Source organism: Lolium perenne, chromosome 7 (assembly GCF_019359855.2).
Source record: "Lolium perenne isolate Kyuss_39 chromosome 7, Kyuss_2.0, whole genome shotgun sequence".
NCBI lineage: Eukaryota > Viridiplantae > Streptophyta > Magnoliopsida > Poales > Poaceae > Lolium > Lolium perenne.
Genome location: NC_067250.2, coordinates 179,550,707 through 179,556,641, shown reverse-complemented (window position 1 = coordinate 179,556,641; position 5,935 = coordinate 179,550,707). Strand labels below are relative to the sequence as shown.

At 46.3% G+C, this 5,935-nt stretch overlaps 2 pseudogenes; one reads left to right on the top strand and one right to left on the bottom strand.

Annotated features, from left to right (window-relative positions):
- Nucleotides 1–4,149: 4,149 nt before the first annotated feature.
- LOC127315720 (universal stress protein PHOS32-like) lies at nt 4,150–4,775 on the top strand (annotated as a pseudogene).
- A 143-nt stretch (nt 4,776–4,918) lies between these two features.
- On the bottom strand, nt 4,919–5,671 carry LOC127315719 (uncharacterized; annotated as a pseudogene).
- Nucleotides 5,672–5,935: the final 264 nt, after the last annotated feature.

The window sequence follows — 5,935 nt, the reverse complement described above, 5'->3', positions numbered from 1 at the left end:
CGGAAGATGCTAAGAGATTTCACTGGACATGCACATGTGAGATAATAGCGCAGGGCGTGTGGTAGGCGCCGCAAGTTAACATGACACTGTTGGTAGAGAAAAGAAAGACTTGTTGTTGACGGGAAGACCAAATACGTTCCATTATTACCCGATATGGGGAAAATCGAGAGACTGATCGAGTGTACGCACAAAAGCGACACTTTTGCAGCGGAAGTCAACTTGGCGGTTGACCACCGAGATATGCATAAATTTGTGATACAGACTTGCATGATATGGAGTATACAACACTGCACACTTATTAGGCTCAAAGATCACAATAATCCTTTACTGGAACAAAGTACACGGATAATTGCAATTATTTGTATTAGGATGTATTTATTTTAACTGCATTTGCACTTTTTTTAGGCAACCACGTATTTCATTAATAGAAAATAAGGAATTGATGGGACCCACACATGCAGTGGAGCGCATGTGGTTTAATTGGGGCAAAGCGATGAACCTTAACATGCTTGACATGCAACAATGAATCCTCTTGAAAGAGGGGGTGGCCTTGAAAACGCGAACCATGTTACATGAGTGAACAAACGTGAAAACTACCAGAAGAGAAACAGGTGTCCTCACTCCTCAAGACTCTATCCCTAGGGTTTTTCACACTCCCCAAAACCAGCGGCCACCACCAAATTGTGATGTCGCCTAGACGTTCGTTGGAAGAGGCACCGAGCCTCCACCATTGCCAGATCCAAAAGAGCACCGTCGCTAACAAGGCTTTATGAGTTGAAGAACAGGTCCGCTGCAAGCAGCAAGGCACATATTGTTGTGGCACGTCGACCGAGGTATGTCCTCATGCTACCTTTGCCACACCTTATCGATGAAGTCGAGGAATAACGACAAATCCATCACTTCAGGACTAATCATACTCGCTCCAGAGAATCCACCTCTCCCCGGCACAACACCGCCATCGATAATGATGAACGGTAGCGACACGCCAAGAAACAAATCTCGCCAAACCTGAAGAAAGGCGAGAAAACCAAGCCACCGATCTAAAGGATCGATAAGCACACGAAGTCATCAACTCTGAGACACTATCGTGAAGATCGAAACAGTGTGGGAGTAGAGTTGAGGCAGATTTATTTGTCTAGCCGCAGCTCCCACCACCCCAACGGCAAACCACAACATACAAACCCTAAACCTTAAACTAGTCAGAACGAAGGAGCGAGGTCCCCCCCTCCCTCCTACCACCAGAGCGGCAACAGAGGGAGAGGAGACCAGATCTCACATGCCAGCGGAGATCTGGGGCGGGAGAGGTCACCACCTCCACCTCCTGTGGCGAGAGACGAAAGGGCAGGGAGAGACAAATCGCATGTCTCGATTGTGTTCTGCATTTGCACTTAACTAGGAGAAATTGAAATCATAATTATTGTGTTATTTTTGTTACTCCAGGGCTAAGGGCTACATATAACGTGGAGTATTTCGATTTTTTCTGCGGGAATAGCACAGCCCTTTAAGAAAGCTGTCCAGTTCGCGAGGTAAGGTGCATCACATGGTCAAGAATGGATAGAGCGTGAGATTGACGGTTGAGAGCGGCCCTGTTGCTCCAAATGCAGTAATAACATATATTTTTTTCGGGGTAAAGAGTTAAGCTGCTCAAATGTTTGGACTGACAGAAATGATTTCAAAAAAAAAACGGTGGCTGAATTTTGTTTTTCCTCCCACTTTCACAAAAAAAAAGTTATGTTAGTATCACTCGTCTCAGAATAAGAAATCGGCTAAAAACAACACAGCATTAAAGCCAGCTTCGACGCATCCAGCTTTGCTCTTTGTTCCCTTAAGGAGAAAAAGGGTATGCAAAGCAATTAATGCTATATGCATCAGGCCAAAACCAGGTGAACGATATTTTCTTCGACCACGACAAAAGAAACTGTGAATGGGTATCTCTATCTTGTCTGTTTCTTTCCCACGTCGTTAAGCTTAACAATCTTCTGGATGCTCCAAGGAGCAATGGGAGCCTCTTTAAGTGTAGATTGATCAACATATAATAATTAATCTGAATGTACCATGCATGCCTAATATTAACATAGGAACATTTTAGGTGTATGGCCTTCGTTAAGAGGGAATTGTTGGCTTTAGACTTTAAGTCATATATGTATCATATTCCTTGCCTAAAGAAAAATCATCACCCTGAGCACTACAAAGTAAGCATTGAATAAGTAAGTTTCTTTTCGAAAAGATTGAATAAGTAAGTAGAGCATACTTTACTTAGTTTGCAAAAATATAAACATACGTAGCTCACTACACCTATTTTACACCATTGCTGTTTTTCCTACCAAATGTATATATATACATGTGATTTTCTTGGAGTATTATTTACATGATTAAATGACCATTTCTATTATATGCTTGTAAATTTTCATTAATACCCATTGGCAACCTGTCTACTAAAATCATGCACTTAAAAAATGTAGCACTACTCTTCTTTCGAGGAAAAAGGTGCTAATATTTTATATTGAAAATGTACAAGCACATAACGAACTTTCATATTTGGATGTGTCTGATTATCAGAAATATCTTTATTCAGATTATATTGTTAAATTTAACATTCGCCACAGGAGCACATATACCCGAGGGCCATTAGGCTGCTCCCTTTCCTTGGGCGCTAGCTTTGTGGAGAATATAATCAAATCTTTCATTACTATACTAGCCACTAGAACCTACTTGGTTTTAGCTAATAAAATTGCTTCTGCAGATACGCCGTGAAATGATTAGTGCTGCTACATAAAAATTGACGTGATAAATATGAAAAAACAATATTGACGCACTGTTCATGGGGGTTTACAAAGTAATTTTTTTCTTTTCGACAAATTTTTTCATGGTGCTAGTGATGATGAACCTCGAGAATAAAGTTTCTGGAGGTGATTATAAGTAACCTGCATTTAGGAGGAGAGCATCAGGCTTTAAAAGCAAATATTTTCGTAAAAGAATTTCCTTTTGAAAGACAAGGATAGCTAGGAGTGATATGGTTGTGCTATTGTGTGCATCTCTAATTGGTGAAGAGACCGGGAGTACTGTAAGCTTCTTTTGTCTACAAAATATTCAAGGCCACACTCAGAGGTTTAACTAACCAAACAAGGAAAAAAATTCCAAATCATGTAGAGAGCGGCACGTATTTTATTAAGGTAGAAAGAAGATGACATGATCCGAGAGAATCAACGCTAAGCAATCAATTTTAAGTAAAGCCTGAAGTCCGAACCTAACTCCTGATGTGGATCATTGCAAGACAATTGCGTCTTGTTTACTATTAGCTGTGAAACAATGCATACTTAAGACTCATTATTGAGCTCTCTTGTCCCTACAACAAACACATGAAGCCAGACCAGTCAACTAATAAGCTTACATAGCTGATCAAATGGTGGTCCCATAAATCCGACCATAGCCCATAGAACAATTGTGATAGCGAGGATAATGCTGCAAGAGCGAACACATTGACAAGATTCTGCAATTAACAATTTCAGTAGTACAGGCACTCTACATGGCATAGGCTCACTGACTGTGTCCACTTGAAGGGCTAGCTACCTTGTACATACATGCTAATTGATCAAAGATAGATGCTTCAGATGAATGATAAGGATATACATATGCTGCTGGATTAAGAGCATCTCCAACGGAAGCTGTAAACTAGGCTTGCGCTAAAAAAACGTCAATATACAGCATCGAACGCGTTTTTGCGTCCTCCAGCAGGCGCTGTAAGAGCATCTTCAACAGAGGCTCTAAAATTTGGCGCTGTAAAAGTCGTTTGCAGCGCGCTCGATCCGGATACAGCGCGCAGCGTCGACGCGAGATTCGCCGGAGGCTCAGTTTTTACAGCGCAATCAAGAAGCCAAAACCAGTCCTTCACCAGAGGCTGTAAAATAAAGCTCCACAAACAAGTTTCTTCAACATACATATAACAAACAAGATCAAATAGGACACAAATAAATCTGAAAATTTTTGTTTCTCTTATCCTTTTGAGATTTAAACTTTCTTTCGAGCAAAAATGATGAAAGCTCACGCGTGGGACAGAGATTCACCTGTTCCCATTCAGATCCAACGATCTACTAGTAGTCTACTAGTATACAGTAGCTGCACACATTCGAATCAACGATCCCTATACCGATGGCGGCGCACCCGGCCTCCCCGACCGGCGGCAAGTCCTCCCCGTCACCGCCGCCGGCAGTGCGCCTGTCCACGGCGCAGGCGCAGGCGGTAGCTGCAATCCAGCCCAGCTCGCCGCGCTACTTCTTCTCCTCGCTGGCCGCCGCCTCCCCATCCACGCACCGCCGCATTGCCATCGTCGTCGACCTCTCCGACTAGTCCACCTTCGCCGTCAAGTGGAAGGTGCAGAACTACCTGCGCTCGGGGGACGCGCCGTCGTTCTCCTCCACGTGTGCCCCACCTCCGTCTTCTACGGCGCCGATTGGGGATCCATCCCCATCTCCGTCTCCAACGACGACGAAGCGCCGCCGCCGCCCTCCTCCGACTCCTACCCCTCCTCCGAGGAGGACGCGCGGAGGAAGAAGAAGCGGGAGGAGGACTTCGACGCCTTCACCTCCGCCAAGTCCCAGGACCTTGCGCAGCCGCTCGTCGACGCGCAGATCCCCTTCAAGATCCACATCGTCAAGGACCATGACATGAAGGAGCGCCTTCTCATCGTCCCAGCGCAAAGAGGACAAGACATTTCACAACAGTTTTCTCTTCGCGCCGTGGGAAAGATTGCGTTGCCAGATTACAGCGCGCTGTAACCGGCGCACCAGATATACAGCTTTGGATAGCGTAAACTACCGCGCGCACAAAAATATTTACGGCGCAACCTACTTTACAGCGCCTGCTGGAGGACGTAAAAACGCGTTCGGCGCTGTATATTGACAGTTTTTTTAGCGCAAGCCTAGTTTACAGTTTCTGTTGGAGATGCTCTAAAGTAGGTCGGCGCTGTAAATATTTTTGTACGCACGGTAGTTTGCGCTATCCAAAGCTGTATATCTGGTGCGCCGGTTATAGCGTAATCTGGCAACGCAATCTTTCCCACAGCGCGAAGAAAAAACTGTTGTGAAATGTCTTGTCCTCTCCGCGTTGGGACAATGAGAAGGCCCTCCTTCATGTCGTGGTCCTTGACGATGTGGATCTTGAAGGGGATCTACGCGGCGACGAGCGGCTGCGCGAGGTCCTGCGACTTGGCGGAGGTGAAGGCGTCGAAGTCCTCCTCCCGCTTCTTCTTCCTCCACGCATCCTCCTTGGAGGAGGGGTTGGAATCGGAGGAGGGCGGCGGCGGCGCTTCGTCGTCGTCGTAGGAGACGGAGACGGGGATGGAGCCCCAGTCGGCGCCGTAGAGGACGGAGGTGGGGCGCACGTGGAGGAGAACGACGGCGTCCCCCGGGCGCAGGTAGTTCTGCACCGCCCACTTGACGGCGAAGGCGGACTCGTCGGAGAGGTCGACGGCGATGGCGATGCGGCGGTGCACCGATGGGGAGGCGGCGGCCAGCGAGGAGAAGAAGTAGCGCAGCGAGCTGGGTTGGATTGCAGCTACCGCCTGCGCCTGCACCGTGGACGGCGGTGGTGACGGGGAGGACTTGCCGCCGGTCGAGGAGGCCGGGTGCGCCGCCATCGGCTTAGGGCTCGTTGATTCGAATGTGTGCAGCTATTGTATACTAGTAGACTACTAGTAGATCGTTGGATCTGAATGGGAACGGGTGAATCTCTGTCCCACGCCTGAGCTTTCATCATTTTTGCTCGAAAGAAAGTTTAAATCTCAAAACGGTAAGAGAAACAAAAAAATTCAGATTTATTTGTGTCCTATTTGATCTTGTTTGTTATATGTATGTTGAAGAAACTTGTTTGTGGAGCTCTATTTTACATCCTCTGGTAAGGACTGGTTTTGGCTTCTTGGTTGCGCTGTAAAAATAGA